This window comes from Petaurus breviceps, unplaced genomic scaffold, assembly GCF_028583685.1.
Source record: "Petaurus breviceps papuanus isolate PSGF00001 unplaced genomic scaffold, PetGlider_PUasm1.0 37, whole genome shotgun sequence".
In the NCBI taxonomy this organism is placed as follows: Eukaryota; Metazoa; Chordata; class Mammalia; order Diprotodontia; family Petauridae; genus Petaurus; species Petaurus breviceps.
The window spans coordinates 14,598,440-14,617,163 of NW_027186296.1; the positions used below are offsets into that span (position 1 = coordinate 14,598,440).

The following is an 18,724-nucleotide window of genomic DNA, read 5'->3' on the forward strand; positions in this document are numbered from 1 at the left end:
CTAAAGGGGAACTTCTAGAAAAGGGAGCATAATTCTCCCTTGACTACTATGAGATCTTCATCCAATTGCCTCATGGGCCACAGTTCACAGGAGAAAGATCTACCGTGTATAAACATTAAACTCTGTGTTTGGGTAATAGCTTTGAAAAATAGGGACATAAAATAGGATTAGAATTCTTTATTTCTGCACATTGGGAACAAGGTGTGGGGTGGGGATGGGGTAGAGAAGATTATTTCTTTTGTGACAATGAAACTGTTTTCTATTCAGAAGAGATTTGATTATCAGAGCTTCAAGGGTCATATAACTTGGCATCCTTGGGGAAAAAAGAGAGGGAAAGAGAGAGAAAGTCTCAATTCCATAGAGGTAGAACTAGACAGGCATGAAAATTAATATGAGTCCAAAGGCCCGGAACCTAAAAGAAGTCGAGCTTTGGTCAATTAAAGGTTTTAATGAGAATGAATTAAGAATGCATGCCGCTGCTGCCACTTTACCTTTACTGACCTTTGGATGCCTACTGTCAGCACATGCTCATCATGATGCCATCACTTACTGATTTGGGCTAAGCTGCCGAAAATGTTGCAGTATGGATGTGCTAAATGTTATGTGGCTGGAAAGCCCTGCAGAAGGAATGATTAAAATGATGTCTGCCTGTTAGTTGAGGTGGGCCATGTAGGTAGCCAGGCCAGATTGTATAAAATCCCAAGTAGCTTCTTGGGCATCCAAATGATCCATTGTGGCTAAATAGAGACCTGGCTTCCAGCCCATCACAATCCATATCTTGGAGCTGGATTTTCCTAGAATGAGGAAATCTGATGAAAGTGTCCATCTAGTTTTCTATAGACTGGATTAGCAACATGTTTGTTATAGCTGGTACATCTGGTTCTCTACCATCAAGTCTTTCTGCGTAGAAAAGCTCCTGGGCAACAGAGAAGATAGTGTATGTGGTTTCCCTCATTGTGTTTGCCCATGGTTGTGCTGACTCTAGATGTGGCCTGGGTCTCTATTAATTCTCCAAGGGCCTATTTAGGTAATTTCGATATTAATATTTACTTTTGTAAATCCATTGGTCTCAAATTGCCATGCCTCTTTATCCAGTCATATTATTATACTTTACTTTTCATATAACAGTGTAGGTTCTCAAAATCCATTTATGGAACAATGGGAGAGTGATTGCGAAATAGCCTGGAAGATGCATTAACTCAGCTGATACCGGGAGCTGACTACACAATTCAGTGCTTTTTTACATATGAAATCAAATGAAAGTACCCCTTATTTTTTTTCCTTTTTATTTGACTATCGCATCCCTATTGATAATTAAATCACTTTGCACCTCAGTAACACTTTTCATTTCATGATTTAAATGGGCTTTCCAAACACTTAAGCCTCACCATAGTGCAGTTGGATGAGTCCTAGTTTCTGATGTGTAAATTGAAGCACAAGGAATCAACTATTAGCTCACAGATCCATTAAATCTGTAAAAAAAAAAAAAAAAGACTGGAAAGAAATGGAGGAAGAACTTATCTAGATTCTCAAAAAGCAGCACCCTATTTCTGAGAACAGAGGGAGTGTGGCCTAGAGAAACAGACCCTCATTTGTCTCCATGCATAGTGTTAGAACCTATTTCAGCCTGCAGCTCATTTCTGTTTTATCCATCGTCGTTGATATATCCAAATTGTGCTTTCATTAGCAGTCTTGGGAAAATGCCAGCTAACCCTGATAGATAGTGTTAAGACAGTTTGCATTGTCTGAGAGAGTCAGGGGAGGTTCTTCTGGAAGTAATAAGAGGGTTATTAATCCTAGCCGGTGTCTAGAATTCTCCTAGATATCATGGTACTGTGCCACGATGCCAACAACCAGCCAGGTCTGTTTGGGGGAATAGTTCAGAAGGACAGAGTGGGATAGGGGTATAGCAGAGAACATGCTGGATTTGGCATTATGAAGAAGTGAATTTGAATCTTGCTGGTATCCATATTAGCTTTATAACCATGGGAAAGTTATTTAACTTTTCTAAGTGTTAGTTCCTTAAAATGATGAGACTACCTGTAACACCTTGTTGTGAGACTTGAAGGAAATGATGATCATGATGATGATAATGTGTTGATTTGGTACTTTAAGGTTTTGCAAATATTATCCCATTTTATTCTCATAACAATCCTGAAAAGTAGTTGCTGTTATTATTCCTACTTTGCAGATGAGGAAACTGAGGCAGACAGCAATCAAGTAACTTGCCCAAGGTCACAGAGTTCTTAAGTATCTGAAGCCAGATTTGAACTCGAGTCTTTCTTGACTCCAGGTTCAGCACTCTCTCCACCCATCTAACTGGCTTAGGAAACCATACATGTGGAGCATTTTGAAAACATTAAAGAATTCTATAAAAGTCCATTATAAGAAATAGAATCAGGAAAACCTAAGTTAGAATATCCTATACTTAGTTGCAATGTAACCACAAGCAAGGCGTTTAACTTCCCTGGGCCTCAATTTTCTTATCTGTAAAATGGGTATAATAGCCCTACCTAAGACTGCTGTGAGGCTTAAAGGAAATGATACATGTAAAATATATTGAAACATTTAAAGTGCTGTGAGAGTTGCAGTTACTGTCATAGAAGAAAGAACACTCACCCGGCTGTGAGGAGACCTTAGTTCTAATCCAAGTTCTACTCATGTGAAACAGTTTACGGCCTCATCTGTAAGATGGGGGTAATAATACCTCCTATCTACCTTATATCATAGAGCTATTGTGAGGATACAATAGATAATAGATACAAATGCACTTTGAAAATATTTACCAATGTGAAGCATTATTACAAAAACAAAAATCAAGAGAAACATTTAAATACGCCAAAAACCCACCAACCCTACAGCCCTATAGAGGGAACTGAAGGTAGACGGATGATCCAGGGAGGAAAGGGAACAGGTTTGGGTTTGTTTTATTCTTTGCTTATTTTGTTTTTGTTTGTTTAGCATGTGGCCAACAGGGATTTGTGCTAAGGCACCTACTTCTGGTAGATGTGCTACCTTTGTCCTAAGCCTCACTTATCAATAACATTGTGCCTCCTATGAGGACTGCCCCTGGCCATGACACTCACGGTCCTGCTCCTGGGGAGAACTTTCTCAGACATGTGGGATGAACTTTCTGGGTTCAGGTCACTCTGTTCCAGTGCTGAAGGAGGAAGATGCCCTGTGCCAGAAAGGCAGCACCTCTCCCAGAAGCTGATGCCTTAGCACAAAGCCCACTTGGCCACATGCTAATGATGGCTTTGGCAATTGGGTAATTTCTGCATCAGGGCAGGTCTAAGTGTTTCACAGGTGGTTTGGAAAGAAAGGTAAGAGGAAAGTGAACTAGTAGAAGAGAATTGACAGCAGTAAGTAACCCTGAAAAGATCCATTTGGAAGGATAGACATGAAGGAAGAAAAAGGATCCTGGAGGGTATAGCATGAACACGAATTGGGCCTTCTCTGGCTTCCCCTAGTCCTTTTCAGATTCAGTCATTGTGTTGAAGGTGATTTTCTGTTCATCTTCCGGTCCCCTTATCCTCCCTTGTCTCCTTTCTTCTCTCCTTCACACCTGAGAAAGTCCTTTTGTTGTTTACAATTCATGGTGGTTGTTTTTTTTAAAACTATTGACCCACAGCTCTCTGCTACCATAAATCCTGCTTTAAACTATTTGATCCACAAGACAAATATGCGCCCACAGCCTAGAGTTCACTCTCTGACTCCCTTTCATTACAGACCACGTAGACAATCAATATGGAGTAAGGGAAAATGTCTTGGGTCAAAAAACACAGTATGCTTGAATACACTGGACTTTTGTAGACAAAGCCCCAGTTGTCTTCAGGACCCATTGGTCAGATTGCCTCTGAATGTAAAGCTGTGATACAGAAATAAGTGGACTAGCTGATAAACAGGAATTGTAATTCCTGGAAATAACAGGAAACATCCTGAAGAACTTAGGGTCCAAGGCACTGATGTTATAAGGAATGGTGCAAAATGGATAGAATTAAACATAGATTATCAAACAAACATAAGTATCAGAGGAAGGGGTTCATATAATGGGTCATAAAGACTCCATGTGAATCAAAGAATCAGGGTGAAATTGAAAGATATGAGCTTTCTATGTCACCGTATTCCTTAATTCCTCGGGACTGGGGCTCTTATAGGTGGTTTTTTGCCCCATTTTGCCCAGAACAAAGAAACCACTCTACTTCCCACCATTTCCAAACTGTACTTCCTGAATTATGACAGTTCTCCTCTTCTCTCTCCTGCCAGAACCAGAATGTGCCCCAGGGAATCTGGGGTCTGATAGAGAAGCTTTTTCTTTATCTTGCCTAGAACCAAGACATTCAATTTTCCTGGCCATTTCCAAAACATGACATGAAATGTGTAACCCTATGCCTAGGAATCTATTTTATTCATTGCCTTCTCCCATTAGATATAAATTCCTTGAGGTCAGGGACCTTTTGGGGTTTTTGCATTTGTATTTCTAGCACTTAGCACAGTGTCTGGCACTTAATGAATGCCTTTTTGACCACACTTTTTCTTTAATTTATGCACCCTTTTGATCTTTAAGTCAGACAGTTGGCCTACATAAAGTTGTCCCACCACAAAAACAGGTCAGCATTATATAAATGTTATACCTAAGATGTTCCTTTACACAGACAATTGTCAGTGACTGTACCAACCTCTTCTGTGGCCAGTAAGGGATCTGAGAATCCTCTGATCACAGAGATATAGTAGGAGTGCACAGAATATAGAGGGGAGGTGGTGTGGAGGGTGGGCAGTTGTGTAATAGGCACAGGGACAGTTTGTCCCACAGGTATTCTGCCTGCACCACCATAGTGACTGGAGGGAATAAAATGGACACACCAGAAAGGAGTACCGTGATGATAGGATTGAGGGCTAATGTCAAGAAACGGAGGGGCGTAGAAGTTGCTGGACCATTGCAGGAAGAAAGCACCCCTACTATAGTACAATAAAATATAGTACCTACAAAAATTAGGGGTGAGCTTGTAGAAAAAGAAAACAGTTTTATTCTGCTTGGTCCCAAAGGACAGAAGTAGGAGCAGTGGGCAAAAAGAAACAAATTTAAATTTGATATGAGGATAAAACCACTAACATTTAGGGCCAGTCAAGGGTGGAATGAACTTTCTAGGGAGGATCTTAACAGAAAGGCTGGTTGAGCACCTAGGAACAGTGTAGAGGTTTAGTTGTCTAGGTATGAGTTAGACTCAATGTTTTCCGAAGGCCCTTCCAATTCACTGAGCTTGCAAGAATGAACAATGATGGACAAACAAAGGAGGTTAGGAAAAGTTTCACCTTCCTAACTGACCTCTAATTAAACATTTAAAGAAACTGCACAATCAATCACAAAGGAATTCAACTTGATTGGAATCAGAGAAAGATCTTTGCAGTGGAAGCCTCTGACCTGAGAATCTCAACTTCGCTTCAGAATGGCATTTCCCCTTCCTCTCATCTGTCATTATCTTATACTTTGAGAATGATCAGAGCAATCCATGACTAACAACAAGGCTCAGACCACAGGCTTATCTGCTGCAGCCCCATCTATCATTTGGAGATTTTTGGGTGCAATAAAGTCAAAACTGAATTTACTTATCTTACTATCAAGTTTTGTATCTGACAAATGTTATTAGAGCACAGTGACTTATGGAAAATTGGACAGATTGAGAGCTTTTGATGAAAGGCAATCTTTCCATCGGGGAAGGAGTCTACTGAATTTTGGAAGGGAGGAGACATTGTTTTAAATAATGATATGTTTCTGTCAAAGGTCTGTGAAAAATATAATTAAATGCTTAATGGCTCATTCTAAAAGACCACTGTAAATATGTATGCAGCATACTTCTGTTAAACTTTTTAAAAAGCCTAAAATTATTATTGTTTGTCTTGGGATATAACTAGAAGAGACAGTGAACTCAGTAAACCTGACATACTGTGGCTCATGTACTTAGTACAGTGTGATTTAAAGACTGTTGTACTGTCAGTATTCTGATCTGAGCCCTACCATTTACTACATGACCTTGACCAAGTCATGTCTCTTTTTGTGGCTCCAGTTTCCTCATCAATAAAATAAGGGGATTAGGCTATATTATGTTATAGGTTCCTCCCAGCTCTAACATTAGATTTTTCTATAGTAAATGCCACACTAAAGTTGAAACACATGCACCATGATGTGTCTCTGTCTACCTTAACCATGACTGTAGATCCCGTGACTTTATCATAAAAATAGCTGACCCATATACAGCATTTATATAAGTTTGTATTTTCTCTCTACTGCACTGTGAGGTAGGTAATGTACATATTATTATTTCTATTTTGAAGCCAAAGAAATGAAAGCTCAGACGGATGAACTGACTTCCTTGAAATCACACATCTAGTAAGTGGAAGAGCTTGGGTTCAAATCCCAGCCTCTATGGATACATAGGGCCTAAAATCTTGTGACCTTCAACTTAGTGAAAAGTCAGGATAAAGTAGCATGGAGTGTTAGAGTCAGAATACCTGCCTCAGACACTTCAGAGAAGACTTGCGTGATCGTGGATTCATAGATGTAGAAATTGAGGCTCCATAATCACACAAGTCTTCTCTGAAGTGTCTGAGGCAGAATTTGAACCCAGGTCTTATCACTTAATTATTATTTATGTTATTTATATTTATAATTATCACTTAATGCCAGCACTACTGACCTGGCAGAGTAATTATAAGGAAAACACTTTGCAAACTTCAAAATATTATGTACTTATTGTATATATATGAATATATATATGTGTGTGTATAGTGATAGACATAGAGATAAAGATAGAGATAGAGACAGAGACAGAGATAGAGATATGTGTTGTATGTATGTGTGTGTGCGTGTGTGTGTGTGTATGTGTGTGTATAATGGGCAGCTAAGTGATGCAGCGAATAGAGTGCCAGGGCCTGGAATCAGGAAGTTTCATCTTTGTGAGTTCAAATCTGATCTCTGATACTTACTGGCTGTGTGGTCCTGGGCAAGTCACTTAACCTCTGTCTGCCTTAATTCACTGGAGGAGGAAATGACAAATCCCTCCAGTATCTTTGTCAAGAAAACCCCAAATGGGATCATGAAGACTGGGATACAATTGAAAACAACTGAAGAATGACAATAAGGAATGAGGTCACCCCATATCTAGCCTTACTGTTGATATACTCCTAAAAACAGTGCATAAAGGAAAAGTAGGAGTGAGAAATAGATTGCTAGAGATAGAAAACTAATATGATTTAGAGCTAAGACCATAAAGATCAATTAATCCAATCTACTCACTTAATAGATGACAAAACTAAAGTCATTTAAGCAACTTACATAGGTCACACAAGGAGCTAATAATTTAATATATAAATAATTTATTAAATAAATTAGTGATTTTCAAAACTTTAACTATTTTCATTCTCTTTTTGCTGTAGGAATCAATCAAGTAGCATGGCTGAAAAAAATAATAATTAATTACAATAAAAACACTGGTTTCCACACCAACAATAAATCAAATGTTATTCCATCTCAAGACATTTGTCTCTGCATCTTACACACAGAGGTTTGATTCTGTTTTGAGTTTGCTGAAACACAGTGGTTTTATTGACCACTTCATTACTCTTGGGTTGACTGTAATGAACCCATACTGCAAAGTTAAAAGGCCCATTTGTTGCTATTTCTCAATTAAGGAAAACCAAAATCCATTGGCAAGTGATAATAATTGACATTTGTATAGAGCTTTTACATGTCCTCATTTGAGCCTCGTAACATGCCATAAGGCAAGTAGTATGTTTATTTTATTGCTGTCTGACGAAGAAGAAAACTTGCACATTGAATGGAAGAAGTGACTTCCCAAGGGTCACAGAAATGTCAGAGTAAGCCTCACTTATGGGATTTGAACACAGCTCTTTCTGACTCCAAGTCCAATACTCTGAACCCCTGTCTTGCTGACTTCAAATTCAGCACCACAACACCTCTCAATAAGCTTTACAATAAGCTTTTAACTAGTTTAATTCAATGGAAACCAAACCTAAAATTCCTTCTACTTAAGTGACAAAATACATACAATGCATCTCCTTACTGAAGAGACAGTCTCGAGAGATAGGGTTCCAAGCTCGATTTCTTTATTGTTGCTAATTAACAAACAATAATTAGGTATTCTGTGTCACTAAAACAGGAGGGAATGAAGGAGCATGTTCTTCCTGAATAAATTTCTTTGGTCATCTCTTCACACTCCATTTCAGCCTTTATTCAACTTTTGTATTCACACTTTATTGTATTTTCTGGAGGCAAGAGGAAACTTCAATAAGGATGAGATGAATGTCCATATTAAATTAGATCCCCCTCTTTTTTAATTAAGTTCATCTAAATTTAATTTTGTAATTTTACTTCAGTAAACCCATCTGACTCCAGATGTTGGATGTGCTCTTTCCTATTTCTGCTCCCACATAATTGTACCTGTAAAAGATTTATGACTTCAAGAGACATTCCAGAACCCTTTAGTACATTTTCAGCATATGCCTCATGGATGACTAGTAACGTGAGCAATTAACATCCTAAAATGTTCTTCTGCTCCCAAGCATACTTTTAATGGGATAAGTTATTTTTATTAGCTTGAACTTTAAACAAATAATCATCTTAAAGGAAACCTTATCATCAAAATAACTCAATTGAAACAGTGGGCCAACCCTCAAAGGAAATTCTTGAGAGTGTAAACTAAGATCCTGGGGCCAGAAGAGGTTTTTAACAAAGACATATAATAAAGATGAAAAATGGACTTTCATTAAAATGAAGGCTGGAAACAGTATTCATGTCAAATCTAGTTGGTTGTAAGTTAGGTAACAGTACTTGAATCATAATGGACAGTATTATAGAGGGTCACCAGCTTAGGTGAATGGTGTTAATTCTGGTACAAAATGAAATGATAAGCAGGAGAAATATCACCCAAGCAATGCCCCCACTATAGGACATCCACCAAAGGAAGATGGTCCTTGCTACGGGAGAACTATAATAAAGTAGGTCCCAATTAGTGCAAATAAATCCTGTGAAGTGGTTGCGTTATTCGAATCTACACTAAATATTTCCACTGGGTTAGAATCAATTATCATATTCACATATAATTATAATTTCAGAAAGTTTGAATTTGAATAATATGACCACTTCCCTGAATTCTCTTCCCACTAATTGGGACCTAGCTTTATAGGGCATAAGTCATAGAAGTACTTCTCTAAAATTCTATGACCTCTAACCTCTACCAAATATAATTGCTGTTTGGTAATTAAGAAATGCTAATGGGCCAAGGTGGGAAGGAGGCTCTGAATCTTTGCCTTGGGAGCCCAAATTTCAATCTTATTGCATTGATTGAAAAAAAATAATTCTTTCAATCACTTCCCATCATGCTTTCTTGACCACAAAAATTGCTGGTAAATTGCCTGCCTTGTTACAAGAATTATTTGAAATCCTACAATTGTTCTGGTTCTGCCTTCTTGCATTCTTAGTCACAGCATATCTAATAGCATATTTGAGAGTACACCTGGGACCCTGTCTAATGAAACCCCTGGTCCTCATCAAGGAAAATATACTACAATTAAACCCTTAGATAGCGTGATAAAGAAAAATGGCAAGTACAAGCCCAAAAGAAAATAGAATCAATTCTTTTCCTCAGGTGAGAAATTAGACTTCATGTTTTTGATATATTGTGTTTTGTCTTGATATATTTTAAATATTTACCACTTTAGTAAACAAAGTAGTCTATAGATTTTTTTTTTCCCTCAAGACCTAAGGTTTCCAGGAAGCAAGCTCTATTTTTATATCCTCTTAGTCTTATTCTACCTTAACTGGGTGGTTTTGCTCTGTTTGGTTTAGATTTCTAAAAATACTAACTCCGTTAGCATTACCATCCCAAATTTCTTTCCTTTCCTAGACTTAAGAATATGGCTTACAAATATGGCTTTTCTATCTTTAAGGCTATCTCTGTTAAACATTGACATAAAAGAAACTCACCAACATTCAGTTCTGATGGAACAGAAGAAACAGGAAGAAGAGTGTGAAAACTCTCAAAATGAGTTGCCATTGTGCTGATATTCCTAACATGGGAAATCAGATGAGGCCCAAAAAAGGAAAACCAAATCTGAATTACCAAACGACACAATCCATATACCATTGTTAAATTGTCAAGACGCTCGATTTATTTACTGACATGGTTACTGCCCTGGTGTGTTTTTCTCAAAAAGATACGAAGAAAAAGTGTTCTATCTAAACTCTCCAGTCCAGGGAAGGCTTAATGACTGCCCGCCAATACAGCTGAGTCCTGCTGGGTAATGGGGGAATGCCCACCTTGTGAATATAAAGGGGGGTGGCATTTAGGAGACCCAGTAAACTGTGCATTATTGTTGAGGTTGTCACTTAAAAAATGAAATGAGCTGAGAAGACAGGACGTGCATTGGCTGTTGAAGAGATTCTGAAAATCATTTGTGAGAGACAAAAAACCATATCTACCACAGACCTCAACATCCCTACTTAGGTTTCGCATCTGCCAATGAACCATTTTCGAACATCATTCTGGTTGGTTGATTCTCTGCCCTTTCAACGCACCCAGAAAGAAACACTCCTCATGTATGTAGGTTAAAGAAATCTCTTCTCTCCTAGTTCTTGCCATATTCTCTCCCTAGAGACAAACTCTGAGGGAAAGAAGAAAGCTTGCCCTAATAATGACAGCTCCTCTGTGGCCACTAGCTCCAGAACTTCTGAAATGACTTGGTATTACTTTGTCCCTGTTTTATATTCAATTATCTGTGCACATGTTTTTCCCCAGGGGAATGTAAGCTCCCCGAGGGCTTAATAAATGCTCATTAGACTTGGATGAGATTGGATTGGAGTGTTTACCTCAGAAAGTTGTCTGCTAACCTAAAAAATGTAGAAGCGATCACCATATTTCCAATAGAATACACAGGACTGTTTCTGACCTCTCCATACTTTCTGCATTATTGATGTAGAGCAATGATACCTAGAAAGTCTGGAACCAAGAGATATGGAATTATCTCCCATTACAACAGTTTATATGAACCCAATCTTAGAATCGTGTTTTGGAAAATTAGTCTTACAGGCTACAGGATATTTAAGACTAGTGTCAGAAAGAAACTGATTTCACTATACCATGGTAGCTTCCACTGCTCTATGAGGTAGGTCCAAATGGAATGATGAAATAGATACCAGCAAGCATTTATTTCAATGGACTTTCTACAATTCAGAATCTTTCTCTAATTGTGGAATTATTATTGCCTTGCATAGAGATATGCCAAAGGTCTTTTTCTGTATTGTGAATACAATTTCTTTACTTTGCAGTGTGTAACCTTACACATGCTGTATTTCCTCAATTTATCAATCCATCTCTGACCACTGGACCTTTGCCTAGGATGTCCCTCTTGCTTGGAATGTGCTCAGTCCTCAGCCCCAATTCTTAGAATCTCTAGCTTCCCTCAAGGTGTAGCTTGTGTTCCTTTGCCAATGATCACCTTATTTGTTATTATTCTCTCCTTCCTACTCAAATTATTGCATATGTATGTATGTATATATGTGTATGTGCATGTATGTGTATATGTATGTATACAATATACATGTGTATTCATAAATGGATTTATATGTGCTATCTCTATCCCCCTGGTAAATTGTAATCAACTTGAGGGGAGGGACTGTTTTGTTGTCTGTTTGTTTCATCTTTATGGGGGAAAAAGGGAATAAGCATTTATATAGTACCTACTATGTGCCAGGCACTGTGTTTATATACCATATTTTAGCCCTGATCATTAATGACTGAAAAAGATTGATGTATGTTGACCTGACTCATTGGTCCCCATTTTTTCAAGAAGATAATCCTAAACTAAGGATTAATAATATCACTTCAAAGTCAATTACTGCAAATAGAAAAAGCTTTTAGCCATATATCCCAATATGTGATGGGCTGGACCATGGTAGAGTTAATCTACTCACTATAGGTGTCATAATTGTGCAGATAAGCAAGAAATTGGTTGAATCATACATAGCATCTAGAATAAAGATGGCTGAAATGACAGGATCTGTGGGTCTGTCATTTATAGCTTATGAATTCCATCCTATCAGAAAAGCTAGGTCCATTGCTGATAAGTTGATCCTTACTTTCCTTTTTGATGAAAAGGAATAGAAATTCCAAAAGCAATATGTAATGATGACCTTTGGTCCATTTTGTTGACACCTATTCAGAGTTTTCAAAGCAAGTCATTGATTGATGTACAATTCCAACTAGAATAACGAGTCTCTAATTCTTTCATATAAATACAAATATCATACTGCAGCATTTTTACTTTAAGTAGAACCCAGTAGAAGTTAGGAACAACATTTAATTTGTTCTATAACTTCCTTGGATCTGTTACAATTTTTTACTTCTGTTACCCATTTCTTATCATTGTTTTAATAAACTGCAATGCACATGGTTTTCCCCCTTGCCAGAGGCAAATGCCAATTCACAAATATTAAAAGAACACTTTTTCTTAAAACAGAATAATTATTATTTTTACCCTTAAGTTTTAAGTGGTAGATATATGTCACTGCATATATTAAGCTGTTACAAAAATATTAATAAGCACATGACCAAATATGATGTAAAATGCTGTTAGGGGATAATGTAGTATATTTGCATATTCTCCCTTAACCCCACTGAATTCATGTTAATTGTCAGTATTAGCCCAGTTTTATTGATTGTAAAAGAGGATAGCTGTAATACAAATGATTTTGAAAGAGAAGGGAAGCTGGGACCTAGGCAACATTGGGAGTCTTGATCTTTTGATGAAGATACTTTCCCAAAATGACTGATACTGCTTTGATTATAGTTCCTCCCCTCCCCAAAGAACCTTCTTTCTCTTCTGTTTTATGATCCAATAAACAATGGCAATGTGACCCATTCATGCTTCTGACAGAGGACCATCCCTTTCTTTTATGAGAAGAGGTATTTTCATCCCACTAGCATTTCATCCATACCACTCCATGGAGGTCATAGAAATTTAGGACAGAAGAGCTGACTTCCATTGAGCCTTGCTTGGGTCTTTGGAATCCACAGCCTTGATCCTAGAGATTCTAAAACTTCCTCAGAGCTGTCCTTACTGTTTTGGATTGCAGAAAGCCCAGGAACTGGGTTGAAAATTAAACAGTGGTAGGATAATGGGATTGATTGCCTTTGGGAATTACCCCAAAAATTTCTCCCTGAAATGAGGTCTGTCTTCCCATCTTTTGTTTAAACCAATATTCTTTCTGCCTGAAAGATGTAGGAAATTCAAGATTTTTTTGTGCCTATTGTGTGCTAAAAATAAAAATAAGCAAAAAAAAATACTTAGCTCAGTTCCTGGCACATAGTATGTACTTAATAAATGCTTATTGACTGACCAATTCAGCAAGCAAAATGGCACCTTTAAGGCTATCTCTTCCAACAAAGTATCTCTGCAACCCCCAAACTTTGCCATGTGTTCTATCATTAACCCTTTATGATCTTTGGCCCTTTTTACCTGCCATGCAATTGAACCTTTCTATATATGATTTCCCCTACTAAAATGAGAACAGAGACTATCTTAACTTCAATTAGTATCCCTTACATGTAGCAGAGGGCTTCACATATAGTGACTGCTTAATAATTTTTCCATTCAATTATCCCCATGAATATGTCAAAATTATATGAGATTTCTTAAAAGATGTAAAAATTAGGATAACCTTTTTCAGTGAACCTCTGATTATTAATACCAAGTCAGACCTAAAACAGGAAAATTTGTACTTGTCAGAAGCATTCACCATTGTGGAGGAGATCCAGTGAATAATCAATCAGTCAACAAGTGTTTATTAAGCACTAACTTTATTCTAGTAACTGTATTAAGCATTAGGGATACAAAGAATGACAAAGAAACAGTCCCTGTCTGAAATGTGGCACCCAGACCAATCCCATTGCGTATAACTATCGAGGTCTGATCAGGGCAGAGTGCAGAACAGTTAGCTTCCTACTTCTGGACACCATACTGCTTTTAAGGTAACCTAAGACTCTAAACCTAAGAGTTTGGAAGGTAAGTGACTCCCGCTAAATGCAAAGCTGTCTGTCTTATACATGACCAAAAATGTACAAATTTTGGAAGGTAAATTTTGAGGTCATCTCCTGGCCTCTTTGCTAAGCTAATCCCTCTGCATGGTCAAATGATTCTGTTCCATCAGTCTCCTCCAGCAGATGGTCCCCTCTATGATCCCCAATGTATCACTAATAGTATATCTTTTGGGGTCTGCTGAGGGATGGGTAGGCAGGTAATAAGCATATATTAAGTGTTTATTATGTGCCAGGCAGTATGCCAAGAGATTTATAAATAATATCTTATTTGATCCTCACAACAACCCTGGGAGGTATTATTATCCCAATTTTATAATTGAAGAAACTGAGGCAGATAGAGGTTAAGTGACTTGCCCAGGTTCACAGAGCTAGTAAATATATGAGACTGGATTTGAACTCAGGTCTTCCTGATTCCAGGACCAGTACTGTATCTATTGTGCCCTCTATTTGCCTTGGGCCACCTAGCTGCCTTTACTGACTGCTTCCCTACAAATATGTCCATGACTCCATCATCCTCAAAAAACCCTTTCTTGATCCATCTGTGCTATCATCCCATGTCTCTCATATTCTGGTGTCTCAACTTCTTGATTTTTTAAGGCAAGAGGGCATTAAGTGACTTGCCCACGGTCATACAGCTAGTAAGCATCTGAGGCCAGATTTGAACTCAAGTCCTCCTGACTCCAGGGCTAGTATTCTATATGCTGCAACATCTAGTTGCCCCTGGTAGCTCACCTTCTTGAGTAGACTGTTTATAATATATGCCTTCACTTCCTTTTCTCTTGTTCTCAACTCCCTGCAGTCCTGTTTCCAACCTCATCATTTAACCAAAACTACATTTCCAGTGCTAACAATTATTTCACAATGACCAAATTTAATTCCTGAGGATCCAAAAGGCTTTTCATTACTTTCTGTACCCACCCCATGATTCTCAATACCCTTTTCATTCAAGCAGGTAATCACTGAGTGGCAAGTGGTGCCTGGTACATAGTCAATTATTCCAATGCTTTTGCCTCTGTGTAGTCAAAGGAGGTGGCCACTTGTGAATGCAGCCTTCAAATACTATCACAAAACCCATGCTTCCCCCTTTTCTTCTTCCCCACTCTCTTCTTCCCCTAACCAAATACACATACTCATTCAGCTAGCACAAAAACTGAAATGCCTATCATTTACAGTCATCCCCTTTGGGTTGTCATTGTCTACAAAGAAAATTGAAATGCAATATTTCTTAAAAGGGGTTAATTCATTAATTCCTTTTAGCACATGAATCATGGTGGTACTGTCCCTTTATTAGGCTGTCACCTGGTATAGACACGGTTCTGAGGAAAGGGGACGCAGGTCAGAAAAAATGTTCATGGAGGTTAAAGAGAAGAAAAGATCTAAAAAGTAAGGTGCCTCTCAGAAGCATGGAATGGACTCATACATTGCTCAGTAAATCTTGAGTAGCTAGGTGGTAGGAAGAAACGTCTGGATGCTGATGAAAGAGCAATAAAATAGAAAAGGGGCCACCACTGGGAAGATGAAAATCTCTACAGACAAGTTTTGTCTGAATCTGAATTTTGCTCATCACCAAACCATGATGAACTAGGATGTACGGCATGTCATGAGGGATTAGAGCTCATCAGTATTCTTCAGAGAAATGGCCAGGAGGCATGTGAGGGGAGAAAGAGGGTATTTCCCTATCCCTCAAACCACAGGCTCAACGTGAATATATGAAGAGAACCTGGGCTCCAGCACTAAAAGAAAGATGGATCGCTTACCCTCTCTGATACTTTGTGTAGGGTTTCCCTCCATGGCTTTCCATGAGCTCTGACTTTTATTAAGGTGTAAGAGAAATGAACTCAGCATTTTTGTTATTGTTTGTCCTTCATTCTTGAAGAGGACCACAGCCCATGACTTGCAAGTGAATTGGATTGAAGTGAGGGAGGGCTGGGCAAAGTCACCAGCCTCACTTTCTCCTCTGGAGACATCCGGGTCCAGTGGCAAGATATAAATCAGGACTAAATCAGGATGACTGGAGATAGCCCCCATTTCTCAGAGCTAAAAATTCCATAGATGAAATTCAGGCCGATATATAAACTAACAAAAGTTTATTAAAAGAAAATATACAGAAATATTCAAATAAGGGAGACTGTTACAAGAAAAGTTTGGATTAGATAATCACTAAGATTCTCTGTGCCTATTACATACAAATGTAAGTCATTAATTAACAAAAAGTGTCACTACTCTAGGTTAGAACATTTTAATATTTGGTAATCAAGAGACACTAGATCTATGATTCCACTGGTAAAGGGAACTCCCAAGTGCTACTGCCAATCCAGGAGAGAATATTCTGGGCAATTTATTATTTAGAGAGTTATCTAGAAATCTATACAGTTAAAGAATTTACAGGATCTAAACCCAAGTCTTACTGGCTTCTCTGTCTGCCCTAGACTGCCCTTTTTTTAATAGTTAGACATGAAAATAGAAAATTTTCCATAGATAAAAATGAACGAATGTTCTCAGACATCATTTCATCAAATGAACAGTCAACTTTTGACAAATATACACAGAATAAAAAGAAAAGATAGTAATTCACAAGGCAAACCAGAATATTATTGGCAAACAACTTTTTAAACATTTAGTGAATCCCAAATGGAACAAGATTGTAGTATTCTGAATAGGAACCATTACTGAGAAAGTATTTTTGAGAAGGCAGAGGAAGGGTGTTTTCTCCACATTAGAGCAGATGGCCCTGAGACATCATGGACCACCAATTTTTATCCATCCCAAGGCAAGCTGCCAAATATAGCTTTATTTGATTTTGTATTTGCCCTGAGTCAGGGAGCGGATATTTTCTACTTTCATGTTTTCACATCCACTCTATATAGAAAGAAAGGATATGCTATGTAAAGAGAAGGGACATATTAACAAGGTTGTGTACTGACTATAAAGATACGTAACAGGAAATTCATCTTTGGAAAGGACAATAATGCTATGTATGACTCACTGTGCCATGTTATTAATAACCAAAATACTCTTCTGATTAAAAGTTTGATTTAATTGTTTAGTTGAGCCTATTGTGTCATATCCTATTAAGAAGCTATTAAGCAGTTAAAATGGTTAATTAGTTCCTGTAAAGACATCCACAAAACCCTTTCTTGCCCCTCTGTGACACCATGTACCACGTAATAGGCTTGTAAACACAATTCCAAGCCTATAGAGGCTCATTTTTTTGCTGTAGGCATTATGTTTACAGTTCCAGTAGTTGTCATCAGGTAAACAATGGGGTTGATTTTATAGCCTCAATGGTTAGGCTTATTCCAATGTGAATAGTGATGAAGCCTTCACACATAATCCAGACAGTATGTCCTTTATCCATAAAAAAATATAACTCCGTATAAAAAATAGTAAGATGCAGCTTGTTACTACAGATAGAGTGCTAGGCTAAGAGTCAGGATGGTCTGGGTCCAGATTCTATCTCTTACACTAGCCATGTGACACTGGGAGAGTCATGTCTCTCCTTTGTGACTCCTGCAAAACTGTAAAACTTAGTTACTAAAGGCATAAGTATATACTCTGTGCTACTGGAGGGAGTTCCCATTCAGAGAGTTCTCTATGCTAATGAAACAACAGATTACTTAATTATTAAAACAAATTTAAAAAATAAAAACAGCACAACAGAGAGACATGTGCAAACATATAAATTTTGCAGAGTGAACTAAGAACTAGAGAAAACAATAACTTCACAAACCACTTGTGTTTGTCATACTCTCCCACTAGGTTTTGTGTGATCTGAGGACAGAGACTGTGCTCAACCTTTGTATGACTCCCTGGGCCTCACACAGTACTCTGTACATAGTGAATGCTTAATATGTTTTGTGAAGTTGAAATGAACAGTGATTTTTATGTTAATTTAATAACTCTTAAGAAAAAAAAAAGATTTAGGGCTTTTAAAGTTTCTTTTCTCCTTTGAAGGCAGTGGGGTTAAGTGACTTGCCCAAAGTCATACAGGTAGTAAGTGTCTGAACTCAGGTCCTTGTGACTCTAGTGCCAGTTCTCAATTCACTGCACCAACCAGGTGCCCCACTTTTTAAGCTTTTTTGATGTCATTGATCCCTTTGGCAGTCTGGTAAAGCCTATTGACCCCTTCTCCAAAGAATATTTTTGAAGCATAAAATAAAATTACAAAGGAAAGCAATTATATTGAAATGCAGTTATCAAATAATGCCAGGTTAAGAATCCCTGGATTAGGATTGAAAAATATAATCACAAGAGTACTGACAGGTGCCTTGCTTACCTTAAATTGCATATGTTATTATCCACCATTTAACTCTAGTTTTTTCTTTCTTTCAGAATTATCTTTAGTTTACAGTGTAAACTTGAATCCAGACTTCACAGAACTAATCCCTTGTAATGTAATGCCAAAAGAAGGCAACTTCCCAGGTTCAAAATACCAGCATAGGTGCTCTCTATTTTATTTAGTGACAAACCAAGAACAGAGAAGATCAAAACATGACATCATTCCAAATACAGCATTTACTAAGTGTGATTAAATAATCTCCAAGTACTACCCCACCCCAGGATCTTCCAATCATTCAATCAATTACAAAGTCTCTGTTCTAAATACTTCT

General features: G+C 37.8%; 1 long non-coding RNA gene across 2 annotated transcripts in view; it reads left to right on the forward strand.

Moving 5' to 3' along the window:
• LOC138168955 (uncharacterized) overlaps nucleotides 1-18,724 on the forward strand; it is a 563,138-nt gene that overhangs the window by 263,994 nt on the left and 280,420 nt on the right. The window lies entirely within an intron of this gene.